Here is an 18880-nt window from a genome sequence, read left to right as displayed (position 1 = left end):
CTAAAAAACAGAGATAGGAGAGAGACAAAGCAAAGAAATAGAAAAAAAAACAAGAAAGCATGAAAACAGGGACGATAAATAACCTGTAAGAGTAAGAAAATCTGGAGGGAAGTGTAGAGTGGTGGAAGAAAGAGACTTGAGGTGGAATCAAAACTAGGCAGCCTTGATATTCGGCAACCCCGCAGTTGGTAGTGCTAGTGGTAGGTTTTACAAAGAAAAACTCTGGGCCCTGTCATTATTTATTCTTTTACAAACTGAGGGGCATATTAGCAAGGGCAGTATCCCTGCTTTAGCAGCACTTTTTGCTTCTAAAGTGGCAACATTTTTATCGCCCTATTAGCAAGCTGTTGCTAACAGCTGTCAGCGACAGCTTTCAGGCGATAGCGCCTGTTTCGGTACCGCTTTGAATGTCAGCGATATTTATCACTAATGACATGCAAAGGAGGCGTTCCCAACTTGAAAGCGATTGAAAGTAGTCGCAAACACACCTTCCACCTATTACCAAGGCCCGCGAAGCGATAAAAAAATGCACGCTAACCGCGTTTATCAATTCGATTTTACACCTGGTAGAAACCTGACTTACCCATTATAGTCAATGGGAGGTGGATTCTACGGTTAAGTCCACACCTGCCTATTAGCAAGATTTCCATTAGCGATGGGATTTTTATCGCTGGATATCTCACGTTATTGTTGGGATTCGCGGCTATCGCTGGATTTAATATCACCTTTGAGATAAACGTTGGTGATAACGCGTTATCTCTGTGATAAAATCCAGCGATAGCCGGTGATAAAAAAAACAGCGCCAAGCGCGCTTTGCGATAATTATCGCAAGTCCTTGCTAATATGCCCCTATGCACCTTGTTCATGAGAGGCTATTAACAGTGCCTGGGCTGATATTTATGGGCCCAGACACTCACTCTCTACAGGTCTCTTTCTCTGGCTGCCTCACACAGTGCTATCACATTCACTGGCTAGGTGGCAGACAGCAAACAGCCACATTTGCCAAAGCTATGCCCTTTTGGTGCTGATTGTTGCAACAAAAGGAGTGGGGAAACCCAATATACCCTTGGAGGCTTGGGCGATAAAACTAGAAATAAGTAAAAAGGTGCCTACAAGGGATTTTGTTTCTAGACTTAGCTCATTAATTACTTTGTACAAAGATTCCTTTTTGTTCATCCTTGGTTAGTGATGAATTATTGATTAATCAAACAAACAAAAACAAAGAACAATTCCTTTTCAAGCGGACAATTTCCTCTTAGACATAAACACAGGGCAAACTTTTCTTCAAAGAAACATATACTTAATATATTTACAAAAGTAAGAGCAAGGAAAATACAATCAGGATCAACCAAACATAGTGCTAGAGGTATGAGAACTTAACCTGCAAAGCAACCATGTGTACATCTATTCTGTGAGATAACCAAAGAAAACGATCTGAAAAAACAGAAACAATTCCTTAAAATCAACAAATGTATGAAGAAATAGATGTTGCAGTCGACGTTTCAGTCTGTGATGGCAATAAGACCGTCAGACCATCTTCAGGACGTGAGGTTGAATGTGAAATCGAGAAATATCCCTGCATATCCAATATACATAAACATTTAGATACTGTCAACAAAGAAATCAATTCAATATTTAAAAAGAGAGAAACGAAGCACCCGTGTAAAGAGAGAGATATGTGGCCATTTAATGTAAAAGGTCACATATTTGTAACTTCTACCTTAATCCCCATTTGTTGGCAGGAAGGAGGACCAAATCACCACAGGAGAAAAAAGAAGAAAAGCTCTTACTTGCAGATGAAAGAGCAACAGATACACTAACTCCCATCGAAAAGTTCCATAAAAAGATTTTATGAAAAAGTGAGTGTTGTCACCTTAGAATTGCTTACTTCTGTAATTATTTAAAAAGGAGTCGAAGTTAATGGAAGCGTTCTCTGTCAAGTGTAGAGAATATTCGCTGAAAAAATAAATCCAACATTCATATGCAATCCGAATAAGGATAACACTAGAGGTGGAATCAATATACTAGGCAATTAATCACGTTTGTTTATGACGGAGCATGTTTAACATACTTATCACCTCAAGTTCTGTTGCTAATAAAGATACTATCAAGTAGCCTTGCTCAGCGAGACAAAAATCAAACCGACCACTGTATTTCACTAATTAATGGGCAAAATATATCGCATTTACTTTCGATAAAACTAGCTAGAACTATTTATTTCAAATGTTCTAGAATATAGGTTTTATATGTGCTCGACTTGCATGGATGTCGTCTATGATTATTTGTTTATTTTATAAAAAGAAACAAGCTGCCAGGAACGGGCTTACGTAGCATACAGAGCTTCTCATAGTGTAATGAGCAGTACGCAATTTAAAGGAGGTGTGCCCACGTCATTGTTAGTACTCATGTCAATGACCCTCTGGATGATTCCCCCTGTCATTGTCCAATATCAATGTCTGTGTCTCTATTACCCCACCTAGCCATGTCCCAGCCAAGCTCCATGTCACATTTCTAATGCCAATCTCCTCATGTCAGTTCTTAAGTGTCATTGCCCATGTGCTCATCTTAGCATCCCAAATGTAATGTACCCATGTTACCTGCAGTGTAATGTCAGTGTCTCTGTACATAGGAGGGTTCGCTTGGAAGTAGCCTTGGGCAGAACTGCAGTGCTCAGTCTCCATGCTAATGTACCCAGTGTCAGTATGAATGCCTGTATCTCTCTCAGTGTCTCCATGTCTGTGCCCTTGTGTAGTCAGTCCCGAGTCTAATTGTCCCTATGTCAGTCACCAAGTGTCACTGAACCATGCCAATCCTCCACCAATGTTTGTGCCCCCTGTCAGCATGTTAGTGCCACTGTCGCCAAATCAATATCCACATGCAAATGTATGTGCTCTTTTGTCAGTGTACCAGTATCAGAGCACCAGAGTGCAGAGTCCCAGCGTCAGTGCCATTGTGTTGCTGGTACCACCTATGGTACCCAAATGCCAATAGTAGTTTTGCATTTCCATAGTCAGTGCCTATATGGTGTGGCATTGTTCTGGTGCTGTGTCCTAGTGTCATTATCTTAGTGTCAGTATCCTTGTGTCCTAGAGTTCCTGTTTTAGTGTCTCAGTGAAATAGCCCTATGACTGTGTCGCTAATTAGTGTTTGTCATCCATGTGAGCGTTCCAGTGTCACTGTTCTTGGGTCACTAATGGTGCTCCTGTTTCAGTGTGCCCTATGTCAGTGTTGAAGTGTCAGAGTTTGTTTGCCTGAGGCAAAATCCTAGTGACAGGGTCCATTTGCTAGTACCCCATGTCAGTTTCCCCTTGTTAGTGTTCTAGAATCTGTGGCCCTTTGTCACTGTACCTATGTCAATGTGCGAATTCGGGCTCCTCTGGTAGTGTGCCAGTGGCAGTGTTGGTGGTTATTTATCGCTGGCCCATTGGCATTATTGGTGCTCCCTTGTCAGTTTCCTAGTCCAAGTGCCCCCCTTGCACTGGCCCGTGCCAGTCTCCCATCATTAGTGGTTGTGTTCCAGTGTCACTGTTTCCATTTCCATATTGGTGTTTCTGTTTCTCTGCATCAGTCTTCCACTATTTGTCTCCTGCTAGCGGTTTGTCAGTAATGATCCCAATGGGTCGGTGTCCCAGAAAATTTTTGGGTTCCCATGCGCAGAGTCATAGTGTCAGTGCCAATGTGTCAGTGCCCCATTATCCGTTTAATTGTTTGCTTATGAACTACTTTTAATTTCCTAGGTCCATTTTGAAGAATTAAGGGGCTGATGGAGCCTGAAAGGAGAGAGTGAAGATGGACAAAAGATCTGTTGAGCTAAGAAAGGAATCAGGGGGTGAGTGTTTGATAAGGAATAACTTGTAAAAAGAAATTGTGAAATAACTATTTGTCAGGGAGACTTAACATGTAACACATCCATTACCAGCCCTGGGTTCAGTTCAACTCCCGAAGTGCCCAAAAAACTCCACCATGCAGCGCGGAGATCCGCAAGCGGCGGAGTGCGTTATACTCGCAGCATTATATTTATCTCACACCATGGAATTTTTTGTAGATGATCATGCAGAAGTAGTTTCATTAGTCATTTGGAAATTAGAGTAATGGTTTGATGTTTTTTCACAATGCAGTGCAAGTACTTCATTGTAGCTTGCATGCTGAACATATTCAGAGGCAAACAAAGTGTTACCTGAGCTAAGCTTTGTTTGGAATCCTAGGACTTGATCGATCCTATCCAGGGTCTCTCTGTACCTTTTCCGTTCTTACCTGCACCCCACCTTTTTGTGGTTTGCGAATCTTGTTTTGGATGAATATAGGGGTGCCTTTCTCCTACTCCTCTCTCTTATGTGGTAACAACTTATTCTATATTGACCAGGTTGCGTCACAGATAGTGTGCAAAAATAGGGCTACACTACTCCTCGACTATCGTATATCTAGCCCAAAGGTCAGGGCACAAGTAGGTTGAAATTATGAATAGATAATCAGCTTCTTTGATATTAGGCTACAAGCCATGGGTAGTCGGATACAATTTGGACAGAGGTGAAATCCTTTTACCGCCATTCACCCTGGTTTGTCTGCTGTGACATTACATTGTAAGGGTCAAGTGCACTGTTTATGTTTTGCCTTCCGATTCTTTGAAAAAAATAATGTGGCACGAACAGTTTAAAGAACTCCATGACCCATTCAGCTCCCTTTCTGTGATGTGCAAGATCAGCACCTGAAGAAGGGGAGCCAAGAGAGAGAGACACACACACACACACGCATACACACACACACCCTCTCTCTCTCTCTCTACTGACAGTCGCCAGTAGGTAGTTAGGACCTTGTTTCTATTCAAAAAGCGTTTTTTCTTTTGCCAATATCTTTGGCGCCGTTTGACGAATCTTCACAAAATTTTCAAACGAATGGCCCGCTCAGGTCAGCTCCTGTCTTGAAAGATACGGGTGATTCGTCAAGTGGGGACTGAAAAAAAGGGGGTCCCAAAACACGTTTTCTCCATGTTAATTTCCATTGGAAACTTTAGACAAGGCTACAGCCCGAACTGCTGAACGGAATTACACTAAATTTGGTAAAAAGGTAGGTCTTGGTTCACAAAACAACCTTTGTTTTAAATGGTGTAAATCCATTCAGTAGTTCCTGAGAAATTTAGATATAAAAAAATATTAATATCTGGTGACCGTGGTGGATTCGCGAACCCTCCCGATCACGAGCTGACTTCTGATTGGCTGCCAACACTTCAAACCAGGAAATGTTGACAGCCATCTTGTGACTCGGTAGAACCGATTCCCAAGAAAAAAGGTGAAAAAAGAAGTAAAGGGGGCAGGGCAGAAACACCCTGACCCCCTAGACCTGCTGAGGGGGTCCAACAGGGACCCAGGGGGCCAAAAAAAGCATTTTTTTTAAAAGACAATTTGGCAGGAATTGCGTAGGGTCCACAAATTCGGCAGAAACAAAAAAAAAAGACAAAGCAGGGGAGCACGCAGCCCCCCGCAGCCCCGGGGACTGCCACCTCTCTAGGGTTTAATTAGGGGTGGGGGGCCCATGAGGCCCCCCCAAGCCCTGGGGACCGCCACCTCCCTGGGGCTTAATTTGTAAAGAATGTGTGGGGTGGCTTAAGCACCCCCACACTGCCCCGGGGACCACCAGCTCCCAGGGGCACTAATTATTCAAATATGGTGGTCCGTTGTGGATCCCCGGCCCGGGGACCATCACCTCCCCGGGGCTACACACGTTTTGTGGGGAGCCGAGCAGCCCCCCTCATGGAGCCCTCCATGGCCCTGGGGACTGCCACCCCCCAGGGTGGGCTCCAGCAATGTCCCGGGGTGCCCACCCCCGGGACATTGCAGTCTGCTATGGCAGAGCGGGAGCACTGCTCATGCCCTGCCAGGGGAAACATCTGCTTCGCTTCATGGAAGCGAGAGCAGTAAAACTGCTCTTGCTTCCATGAAGCGAAGCAGATTCGCTTTTGCGCAAAGGGAGCTGCATGTTTGAAGCTCCCGTTGTCTAAAAGCAATGCCGCGGAGGTATTGGGGCTCCCCCTGCGGTCCCCAATGTAAAGCCAAGGATGCGGTCCCCGGGGCCAAAAATGGCCCAGGTGGGCCTTTTGACCCCCCCCCCTCTGTTTTTACTTTTAAAAATAAAAAATTGGCCAAGCCCCCTGGGGATGGAGTCCCCGAGGCCAAATATGGCCGGGCCCCGAGGGAAGGGGTTCCCGGGGCCGATATTGGGTAATGGAACTGACGGCATTAATTATTTATTTTTCTCATCAAAGGAGTCGCGACCCCATCGCGGCTCTCAGCGTGGCCCCCCAGTGTAACGTTGCAGTAGATTTGTGGATCTACCTTAAATAAATAATTTAATAGTATATAATTCAGATTGTAGTGTTACATGTGTAAACTTTTTTATAGAGTTAGTGAGATTGAAGTTAATATTCAAATTAAATTTGATACAGTTAGTAATTATATAAAAAAATTAAAAGTTAAAGTTAAACTTGAAAAGTGTATTGTGTTGTAATACACTGAACTAGTGCTTTTGTTTTGTGAATTTGTGACAGGTTCGTAAATCCATAAAAAATGTAAAAAGAATATATATGTTAAAAAAAAATAAGATTCACTGTTGGGTTATAGGGTGGCTCTAAAAAGAGCCCTTGTTTTCATTATGACTTTGTTGGAGCTACATGTAAGTGTGGATGCAGAGCTTAAGGTTGTTGAGAAATACTCTGCTCCCTTGATCTGTGAAGTGAACTCCATCACTTCGGTAGATGTCATCCATATCAAAACATAGATTGTTGTTATAGATGGAGCCCATCCTATGGTCTCTGAGGTAAGCAGAAACAGCTTTTACATTCTTCTTAGCTTTCTCAAACTGTGGACAGAATTGATTTGACCACTTCCATTTCTGTCTTTGGCATATATTAGAGTATACAAAGACAGTTTGAGGCAAAAGCAACATCAATTGTGCAAAGTTATACTTCATTAACATTTTCAGACCTACCCCAGTCAATGTGCCTAGGTCATTGCCACCACAGTGCACAATCATGAGGTGAGGGGGTTGAAGATGCAAAACGGTTTTAACCAAAGGCATACATTGGTGCCACTTTAATCCTCTCTGTGCAATCCTTTTAATATCCACATTTTGCAAACCTAGATCTTTGTCAATACCTCTGTGTTCAGCATACTTTGTGCACCAGAAAACAAAGCTGTGCCCTACAATCCATACTGTAAGCATCCTGAAGGGATGTCTGGAAGGAATGAAAAGATGTCTGTAGCTTAGGTAGTCAGTTGGGAGAATGAGAGGTATCTAAAATGGTGGAGAAGATGCTGTTTTTGAAAAAGCTGCTAACTGATTGGCTGGTCATCAACATTGTGCACTCAAAAATAGGATGCCTTTTACTTTCCTGAGGAATCAAGTTTCTGATTGGTTATTAAAAAATGTTTGAAAGGTGCAGGAGATAGGATAAGGTAATATTTTGCAAAAGTAAACAACACCTGCTATTTGCATTTGTATTCAAGAAATGGGTAGTGAGGTTTTCACTGCGCAACATCTAATGGTTTGAGTTTCAAAAATTACTTCTTAAAGTTTGCATCAAAGGGAAATAGAAACAGTCACCACCCCACACTGTTAAATTACAATTGCAAGAAATTGTTAAAGTCAAATCAAAAGTTATTTCCCTGAGCAATTAGCAATAACTAAAATTCTCAGTGGCATAAATATTTCAAAACATCAGTTCATTGAAGGTAGACGGTATCCGGAATTCATTCCAAGCTTTATTTTCTATATCTGTCGTTTTTCATCAAATGCTTGTTGGAATCAAAATTCAATTCTTGAGTCCTACAGTCATAGAGCCAACACGTTTTTTGTCTATGGTTCCAATTTTCCATACAGACTTCCTCAGGGCTGTATAATCCAATTACCATCAATCATATCTCTAAATATATCTTAAATTATACCTCCACCAAAAAGAAGAAAGGAAAAACCGAGACAATTTGGGTGAAAACACCCAAAAGTGCACATAGAATACCTACCACCAAGAGGTGGTTAGAATGATAAGCACAAGGATTTTGGTGTTATTTGTATGAATGGTAGAAGATATGTACTTAGGGAGTCGAGTTTTATATTTCTAATTCTTTGCTTTTGTAATAGGTAGGATGTATTATCCTCTGTGATTTGATGCTCAGTAATGACTGTAATTATTATTGTTTAAACATGGCGCCTATGTGCGTTTTAAGAAATATTTTAGACATCAGGTGAGTTCGCTGGTTATGCCCATTAATTTCCTGGGAGACCTAAATAGAAGAGGAATGATGGTGCTTACATTTCACGTTTCTCTTTGCTGTTCAACTATGCGAAGAATAGTGCCTCGATTTTGGAGGTAAAATGATTAGAACAACAGGCTCAACGATATAGTGACTGTCGAGTTGTTTACGGGGAATGACCACCTTTTAAGTTTGTGTACACGCTTTTTGAGAGCGGTTCGGTGGACTGTGTATCTAAGGGTAATAGTGCCCGACATATGGGTTTTAGGAAACATTAGTATCCGTTTAGAGGAGACGCCTAATCATAAGATTGTTCATTTACAATAGGAGATATGAAATAGAAGAAGTTTGGGATACGCTGTCCATGAAAAAGATGTGCTATTGTGAATATTATGCATGAAATTCAAAACAACTGGCCTGATATATGGTGAGCAAATATACTTATACATCATAGCTGCTAATGGACTATACAGATTTGACCCCAGGCTGTCTCCCCCTCTTTTCGTTTGTCTTTCTAGACCTTACGTATTATATGTTTAATTGCTGATGACTCAAGACACTCTTTAGTAGCAACAGTGGTTATAAGGTTAGTAGGTGACCATATATTCCTTTCATTTGAATGGGGGTGTTTGGAAATTTTTCTGAAATTTTTCTGATTTGGTCACAATGGAGCTTTGTTACTTTACGTAAAATTATGATTGCTTGAACTTTGGTTAATGGTGCGTTGTTTACTGTGAGTTACACTTTTTCTTGGTGGTAGGTATTCTATGTGCACTTTTGGGTGTTTTCACCAAAAATTGTCTTGGTTTTTCCTTTCTTCTTTTTGGTGGAGGTATAATTTAAGATATATTTAGAGATATGATTGATGGTAATTGGATTATATATTTATTTATTACAGCCCTGAGGAAGTCTGTAAGGAAAATTGTAACCATAGATGAAACACGTGTTGGCTGTATGACTGTAGGACTCAAGAATTGTATTTTGATTCCAACAAGCATTTGATGAAAAACGACAGATATAGAAAATAAAGCTTGGAATGAATTCCGGATACCGTCTACCTTCAATGAACTGATGTTTTGAAATATTTATGCCACTGAGAATTTTAGTTATTGCTATTTGCATTTGTAAGCTACAGTGGCGAACTTGAAAATATGGTGAACTTGTGACCTGCCGAACCTGCCGAAAGTGGAATGTTGCAGAAACTGTTACTATGGAAACTGGGATTAAGCAGAATGCGGGAAGGGTTGAAACTTAAATGTGGATTTAAAATGTGAAATGGTAAATTAAATATAAGTGATATGTTACTAAATTAAGTTTTTCTAAGTCAGTAGAATGTGTAGAAGTAGTGTGTTGTAAAAGAAAAATACAAGTATTATTAGAAATAGGTTTTTGAACTCCCGTAAGGGTTCTCGGTTCCATCACGATACTTCACTGCGGCACCGCGGTGGAGTCCCGACTCCAGAAAATTACAGAACCAGTTTGGGCACTATTTGAAGACAGTTACAAAGGGTTAATATGTCTATTGGTTAATATGTCTAAGCAATAGAAATGTGTTTCACAATTTGAAATAATGTAGAAAGCAATGTGATTTGTTACTTACATTTATTTGTGTGCAGAAAGAGTGAGAAAATTTGCCAATACTGGTTTTACCTTGTTGAGAGTGCTGCATTACATTTATTGTGTGCAAAAGAGAATCTTTTATGAGTTTCTGATATTTCATATTCTGCAATACTATTTCAAAGTTGAGTTACAAATGTGTAAGGTGTGTTATGTATTATGCAATAGTGCTTCACTCTTTGTAGTGATATTTTTAGATTTGAAAAGCATTATTTTCAAAGTTTTGAGATTATTAGAGAAGTGTGATGTTTGAAATATGTATGAAATGTACAGATGTGTATTGTAGTTTGTTTTTTTGTACTGAAATGACGATTTAAATAGTTTGTGCATAGTAATAAGTGTTCATTGGTAGATGGATTAGTGATTATGGTAGTTTGTATGTGTCTGTGGAAAGGTGTCATTGAAGTATGCCTCATCATTTTAGGTGTCTCTTTGAAATGGGAAGTGCAGTCTGTCAAGTTTCAAAGTCTGCATGGTCTTGTGACTGAGGTATGTCTCTACTTGCACATGAATTTGTCATATGTATTATGCATCTGAAGATGTTTGATGTATAAAACAGAGGTATACATCTATTTGTATGTTTCTTTTATATATAATAACACTAGCAAAAGGTACAGACATATGCATGCATGCTTTCAGTAATATGGTGAGACTTATATAAGAGACATGAGTAGGGTTGGTTGTTTATATTTACATAGAACCAAGACACTGAGTAGTCGCAGAATAGTGAAGCTGCAAGAGAAAAGTGAGGTTTTAGACATGTTGGCATAGGCATTACTGATTAGGGTATTTTGTATGAGTCTGGTGAATGGTACAATTGAAGTAAGCCGCATAATTGTAGGTGTTTTCTTGAAATGAGAAGTGCAGTATGTCAAGTTTTAAGGTCTGCAGGGTCTTCTGACTGAGGTATGTCTCTAGTTGCACATGTATTCTCACATGTGTTATTCATGTGAAGATGACACTAGCAAAAGGTGCAGACACATGCATGTATGCTATCTGAAATATGGTGAGACTTACAACAGAGACATTCAAATGGTGGCTGCTTTATATTTGGCTAGGCCCAACACTCTAAGTAGTTGCAGAATCGTGAAGATAGAGCTCAAAAGTGAGGTTTAAGACATGTTGGTGGAGAAATGACTGATTAGGCTACTTTGTATGAGTCTATGGAAAGGTACACTTGAAGTATGCCGCATAAATCTAGGTGTCTGTTTGAAATGGGAAGTGCAGTCTGTGACGTTTTAAGGTCTGCATGGCCTTGTGACTGAGTATGTTTCTACTTGCACATGTATTGTCATACGTCTTATGCATTTGAAGATGCTAGACATATAAAACACAGGTATACATCTATTTTTATGTTTCTTTTATGTATGATGGCACTAGCAAAAGGTACAGACACATGCATGTATGCTTACAGGAATATGGTGAGACTTACAACAGACACATGCAATGGGTTGCTGCTTTATATTTGACTAGGCCCAACATCCTGAGTGCTAGTAGAATGGTGAAGCTGCAGCTCGAAAGTGAGGTTGAAGAGATGTTGGTAGAGGGATTGATTAAGCTACTTTGTTTGAGTCTGTGGAAAGGTACACGTGAAGTGTGCCACATAAATCTAGGTCTCTATTTGAAATGGGAAGTGCAGTCTGTGAAGTTTTAAGGTCTGTATGGTGTTCTGACTGAGCTATGTCTCTACTTCCACATGTATTCTCATATGTGTTATGCAACTGAGGATGCTAGACGTATAAAACACAGGCATACATTTATTCGTATGTTTCTTTTATATATGATGCCACTAGGAAAAGGTACAGACACATGCATGCATGATTTCAGGAATATTGTGAGACTTACCACTGATACATGCGCTGGGTTGCTGCTTTATATTTGGCTAGGCCCAACAACCTAAGTAGTCACGGAATGGTGAAGCTGCAGCCCAAAAGTGAAGTTTAAGACATATTGGCAGAGGGATTACTGATTAGGCTACTTTGTATGAGTCTGTGGAATGGTTCACTTGAAGTACAGCACATAAATCTAGGTGTGTGCTTCAAATGTGAAGTGCAGTCTGTCAAGTTTTAAGGTCTGCATTGTGTGGTGACTGAGGTATTTCCCTACTTCCACATGTATTCTCATACGTGTTATGCATCTGAGGATGCTAGACATATAAAACACAGGCATACATCTATTTGTATGTTTCTTTTACATATAATACCACTAGCAAAAGGTACAGACACATGCATGTGTGCTTACAGGACTATGGTGAGACTTGCAACAGAGAAATGCGAATGATTGCTGCTGTATATTTGGCTAGGCCCAACATCCTGAGTAGTAGTAGGAAGGTGAAGCTGCAGCACAAAAGTGAGGTTGAAGACATGTTGGTAGAGGGATTACTGATTAGGCTACTTTGTATGAGTCTATGGAAAGGTACACTTGAAGTATGCGCATTACTCTAGGTGTCTGTTTGAAATGGGAAGTGCAGTCTGTCAAGTTTTAAGGTCTGCATGGCCTTGTGACTGAGGTATGTGTCTACTTGCACATGTATTTTCATACGTCTTATGCATTTGAAGATGCTAGTCATCTAAAACACAGGTATACATCTATTTGTATGTTTCTTTTATGTATGATGGCACTAGCAAAAGGTACAGATACATGCATGTATGCTTACAGGAATACGGTGAGACTTACTACAGACACAAGCGATGGGTTGCTGCTTTATACTTGGCTAGGCCCAACATCCTGAGCACTAGTAGAATGGTGAAGCTGCAGCACGAAAGTGAGGTTGAAGAGATGTTGGTAGACAGATTACTGATATACGATTCCACTTGCAAAAGGCAAAGACACATGCATACATGGTTTCAGGAATATGGTGAGAGGTACAACAGAGACATGCGAAGGGTTGCTGCTTTATATTTTGTAGGCCCAATACACTTAGTAGTCGCTGAATAGTGAAGCTGCTGAATAAAAGTGACAGAGGGATTAGTGATTAAACTACTTCCTATGAGTCTGTGGAAAGGTACACTTGAATTATGCCACATACATTTAGTTGACTCCTTGAAATGGGTAGTGCAGTCGGTCAAGTTGAGGGGACTTCATGTTCTTGTGACTGAGATATGTTTCTACTTGCTCATATAGTCTCACACGTGTTATGTATCTGAAGATGTTAGACATATAAAACATAGGTATACATTGATTTGTATGTTCCTTTTATATATGAAGCCACTAGCAAATGGTACAGTCACATGTATGCATGCTTTGAGAAACATGTTGAGACTTATAACAGTGATATAGGAAGGGTTGCTGTTCTAAATTTGGCTAGGCCCAAGATTCTGAGTAGTTGTTGAAAACTGAAGCTGCAAGAGAAAAGTGAGGTTTAAGACATGTTGGCAAAAGGATTAGTGATAAGGCTACTTGCTATGAGTCTGTGGCAAGGTACAATTCAAACGCGCCGCCTAAATTTAGGTGTGTCCTAGAAATGGGAAGTGCAGTCTGTCAAGTTTAAGGGACTTCATGGTCTTATGAATGATGTATGTGTCTACTTCTACATCTATTTTCTGATTTGTTATTCATCTGAAGATGGTAGCTTGAAAACCTGGTCGGTTTGGCTACTGGTAGACAAATCTTTTAGTTCTGATCATGGTTCACGGTTTAAAGTCTTTATTTCGATTTTTACATCATAAAAGACAATTGAGAGCAATAAAAATTAGACATACAAAAAATAGGTAATTTAAAACCATCACAATTACAATTTCATAAATTTCAAAAAACATTACAGCGTTAAAAATAGAATTAAACAATATAATAAAGACCTAGTACATGAAAAAACCCGTTGAGAAGTTAAAAAACGAGAGCAAGATCAAGGTGCCTGCAGATATCTTGCTCTAATCACCCATGCCCACCCCAGGAATTTGGCTACGCCCACAACTACCACCTCAGAGGTATTGGTACGAAGCACCCATATAGCCTCAGCACTCCCTCTGACTTTAAGATGGCGGCAAATGTGTCTAATCCATTTGCTTCTTGGAGCATAATAGGCTAGACATGCAAATAGGAGATGGCCAACACTCTCCTTGTGACCAATGCACCAGGGGCAGATATCACTCGCTCGGTTAGACCAGTTCTTGGTGAAGGATCTTAAGGGCAAAGACCCTAATCGGAACTGGTGATAGAGCTTTTTGTCAAGTGTCTTAGTTATAACGTCCCAGTAATTCTCCAGGAAAGGGTCCAATTTATGGGACAAGAACCTTCCTGTTAAGCTAGTACAATCTGAGGCGTTAACTAATGCTTGGCGAACAAAAGCCCAGTAGAGTGCTTTAAATTCCTGTTTTGAAGGAAAGGTGGTTGAACCCGGGGAAACCCACAGCTGATTAAGACCCATGTCATCCAAGATCAATTTCACTTCACGAAGCCAGTGTATGCTACTAGACCCCCAAATAGATCTTACTTCCTCAAGTTCCCTAGCAAAGAGGCTTAAATCTGGGGAAGTCCAGATACGTCTCCACAGGGCTACTAGCCTGTATCGAGCCATTTCGTTAATTGGGTTGCAGCCCATACCCAGACATAGTGGTTTGATTGGAGCTGATTGGGGGAGTCCTACCAGTTTCTGCAAGAATTTATTTTGAACTTTCACCAGGGTTGATAGGTCCATATGCCCCCAAAGGTCTGCCCCGTACAGTATCGCAGAGCTTGCCTTGGTGGCATAGATCTTAAGTGTGGGTTTGACACGTTTAGTTGAGGACCTTTTTTGCTCCTGCAGAAGACAACCAGTAAGGCGAGCAAATTTTAGGTGTAATATGTCAACCTGTGGTTTCCAGCGGAGACGGTAGTCCAAGGTTACTCCTAAATAGGTCATAACCTCAACTTGTTCCAAACCGACTCCATTCATGCTCACTGAGCTCTTAATAGGGCGACTTTTAGTTAGGACTATAAATTTAGTTTTGCTCACATTGATTTTTAAATCGTTGACATTACAAAACTCCTCAAATCGGGTCAATGCAATTTGCAGACCACTACGAGTCTTTGAGAGAAGTAAGGTGTCATCGGCAAAAATGAGCATAGGGAACTTGGTCCCGCCCAAAGAGGGTGCATCAGTGGGAGTCTTAGCAAAGAACTTGACCACCTGGTCAACGAACAACAAAAAGAGTGTAGGTGCCAGAACGCAACCCTGGCGGACGCCACGTGTTACGGGGAAGCAATCCGTCACCTGCCCTTGGCCTCCCCACCTCACCCTAGCAAAATTTCCCTCATGTAATCTTACAATCATGTCCAATATTTCTAACGGCAGTCCCAAATTTCTAAGAACGGTCCAGAGTTTAGCCCTTGGCACAAGATCGAAGGCCGATTTCAGATCTATAAAGGCTGCGTAGATGGACCCGCCACCCAACAGCACCACCTTCCAGTAGATCAGACAAAATCTGAAGACCTGGTCAATGGTGCTGGTACCTGATCTGAAACCGGCCTGTAGGGGGGACAGGATACCCTCCAACTCCATCCACCCCTGAACTCTGGCAAGGACCATCCTTGCAATGACCTTTTGAAGTGAATCAATTAAACTTATGGGACGGTAGTTTCCCGGGACTGAACGGTCCCCTTTTTTAAAAATGGGGAGAATCTCCGCCCCCTTCCAGGACACGGGGATCCGGGCCCCCTTGGCAATAGCATTCGCTACCGCAGTTATATAAGGAACCCAGAGTTGGGGATTGATTTTGAATAAATCAGCCGGGATGGAGTCCATCCCTGGCGCCTTCCCCCTTTGGACCAGGCGGAGCGCAGACTCAGTTTCCAGTGGCGTGAAGTTTAACTCTTGGTTGGGAGTAAGGGTAATTTCCTGCTTGGTCGGTTCCATGTCGATTTCTAAATCAGGATCCATGAACTGACCAGAATAGAAATCAACCCATGCTTCTGCAGACACATGATTAACTGGAGTTTGGGAATCGGGGTTTCTGCCCCACTTAACAATTTCCCAGAACTTAATCTGGTTGCCAGAAGTACAGGCATCCAATAGGTCAGACCAATGTAGGTCATCCCACTCCTTTTTTGCTTCCCACTGAATTTTTTTATACATTGAACGTGCCTCTTTTATATCGCTGGAAATCCTAGATTTCACTGCTTTGACTAAACGACTATGTGCCTCCCTGCAGTTTTTATTGTACCATTTCTCACGGGATCCATATGCCTTTACTTTGCCTTGTGTGGGTGGAAGGGTTGAGAGGGCCTTAAGATTAGCAAAGCACCGTTCGTGAAGATCACAAATCTGATCACTAACATCCATGGTGGGGGCGAAAATCGAAATATCGCTCAAAGTCGACGAGACTACCTTCATTATGCTATCTAAAAGGGTCGGATCCTCCACCACCCTGGACCATCTGAGCCTTCTCCTATCGTTTGTCAAGATAGCATCACCTGTTAGATGAACAGCAGTTATAGACCTGTCGAATCCACCTGGGAGTCTCATGCTTAATGACAAAGGGTTGTGGTAACTTTCAGGACGGGACACAACTTCCATATCATCCAAGAGTGACCAATATTCCATTTTTAACAAGATGTAATCTATTCTACTTTTCCTCACCCCATTGTCAAAAGTGGGTTTGCCATCCTTATCAGAGGTCGTACGACCATTGGTTGCCCTCAAACCCCAATCCAGACACAACCCCAACCAGTGTAAAGCTGCCTCAGAGCCTCTTTTAATATTATTCAAAGACAGCATTGGGATATTCCAGACAGTGTCCTCCTCAAACCCCAGGTCCTCCCCCGCATTATAAAGAGGCTCAAAGGTGCAGTTGAGGTCCCCTGCTAGGACGAGTAGCTTGTCTCTCCCTATCCCTTCGAGGTAACAGTCTAACACATCTAGGATACTAGGACAGCGCCCTCCAGGTTGACCACGTGCATAGATGTTAATGACTACAATGTCCGGGCAGTTATCCTTACTTAATCTAATTCCCAAGAGGTCCGGGTTGTCCAGAACAATTTCCATTGGTCGATAGCCAATGGACTGTTTAACCCAGATCACTAACCCCCCGATGCTCGACCTTTATTGCCCCTTATTGCTGGTTTAAAAAAATTTAGGAACCCGGCCCTATGAATTGTATCAGAGGTCCAGCTCTCCTGGAACAGTAGGATATCAAAAGTATCAATAAAGTCCAGCCAGTCCTCTGAAGCCATACGCCCCTTCAGCCCTGCTACATTCCATGATGCTAATTTGAGTGTCACGAACTGACTGGGTGTTGTTGTACCATGCATGCTACAATGATCCACTCCCAAAGATGAGACTATATTAAATTGGGACCCCTCCACCATGTTGTCATCTTGATGATAATATGCAGAGTCCGCCACCTTCTCCTTCTCCATGGTGACACCCCCCCTGGATCGATACCTCGGTACAGACTCTGTCAGCCCCACCCACTTGGTTACCCAGAACACTCCCGCTGCCAGCTACCGGGTAAAGTCAATCGATACACTCCAGGCCAGAGAGGGGTTCGTAGCGATTAGACAATAAAGGGTACTGAAGGATGTAAGGTGTTCTATCGGCAAGATATCTCCTAACAGGTCTTCTAGGGAAGGTGTGACTAGAGGGGAACTCGCAGGATCGTTTGGGATAAAAAATACCCAAGGCCCAGGGTCTGCACATCACTCAACCTCCCAAACCTTGCTTCCCTACGCAAGAAAGCTACCACCCAGGGATCCTTAAAGGATATAATGATGCAGTCCCCCTCTAGGTCCTTGGTACAGTGGCCCACCCATTCAACTCTTCTCACAAACAATATTTCAGTCGAGGAGGAGGGGGGAAGAGGGCGTTTTTTATTTAGCCAGAATACAACTTTGTTTCTGAGGTCCCCATGTGATTCATTTGAACCCTCCTTAAGTGGGGCAACACCTGTTAGAACTATCGTGTATGGGGTGGCTTCTGAAGGTAGGTCTGTACAGGTGGGTGCCCGTTTATTTGCTTTCACAAGGGGAATAGGGGGGTTGATGGATCTGCTCCCCTTTGCTCCATTACTTATTTTGGGCTGTGATGATGCACTCGGAACACCACTCACATTATCTTGTACCCGAGTAGCCACAGGAGGTGTAGGGATGTTCGGCTGGCATTGTTGGTTAAGTTTAAAAGAAGCCTTCTTTGGCACCTGTAGCAAAGTGGCTGGTACAGGCGTACAATCATTATTCCCAGAGCTCCCCCCTGCCACTGAGCCCTTGTTTTTGTTAGGATCAGGCTTAGTGGATACTGGTCTAGCAGATGCTGAGGATGGAAGTTTACCTATGATTACATTTCTCTGACCTTTGGAATTACTCGAAGAACTAGGATTTCCCAAGGCATTTTGAGAGTTAACTATCTTTTTTAAAAAGCCAGTATTGGTGTTTACAAGAGTCTCAAGTGCGTCCAATTTTAAGGTCATGAAACGTGTTCTTTCAAGTACGGGAAGTAAAAGAGTTTTAAACAAAGCTTCCATTTTGGCCAGCAGGCTATCATCACTATTATAACAGGTAGGACATGGGTCCGAGGACCCAAAGGGGATATGGGGGGGGCACAGGGGATCATTTAAAACCAAGACAGGGTGTGAGGTGGGGATGACTTCGTGGATTATGATGGTGGGCTGAGTAGTAACACCCCCCCCTCTGGTGGCCCTTGCATCTTTTCCTTTTGCGTGGTACATTTCTCAGAGAGTCCTCATCCATGGTTGGGTCCGACTGAGATTGACTGGCCAGGAGCACACTACCCTCATCCCCACTATCTTGTGTGTCGTCAGGGTTTGAATCGCTCTCTGAAGGAGTCAAAGATAGACCTTCCCCCTCCACCTCACGGTGCACATCCACCGCGGCTTCGACCAAGTGGTTGCTCGTACTCGAGGCCAGTGCATCAGGGCTGGGTATTGTGGCCAATTTTCCTAAAGAAGAGCGTTTCCCGCTAACCAGATCTAATGAAAGCCGTTTTTCGGCCATGGCTATCTCTTTTTCAAGTATACCTGTAGCCCTGGTGATAAAGGCGTCTAAGGGGCCAGAGACTACCCCCTTGGTAGTCTGCAGCTGTACAGTGC

General features: G+C 42.2%; 1 long non-coding RNA gene across 1 annotated transcript in view; it reads left to right on the top strand.

Annotated features, from left to right (window-relative positions):
- Positions 1-3737: 3737 nt before the first annotated feature.
- LOC146811121 (uncharacterized) overlaps positions 3738-18880 on the top strand; it is a 36190-nt gene continuing 21047 nt past the window's right edge. Inside the window, exon 1 of the long non-coding RNA XR_014965780.1 lies at positions 3738-3829. This is a non-coding gene — a long non-coding RNA (uncharacterized LOC146811121). The remainder of the gene's footprint in view (positions 3830-18880) is intronic.

Source organism: Triturus cristatus, chromosome 7, assembly GCF_964204655.1.
Source record: "Triturus cristatus chromosome 7, aTriCri1.1, whole genome shotgun sequence".
NCBI classification, from domain to species: domain Eukaryota; kingdom Metazoa; phylum Chordata; class Amphibia; order Caudata; family Salamandridae; genus Triturus; species Triturus cristatus.
The sequence above is the reverse complement of the archived record's forward strand: the minus strand, read 5'-3'. Positions and strand labels throughout refer to the sequence as shown.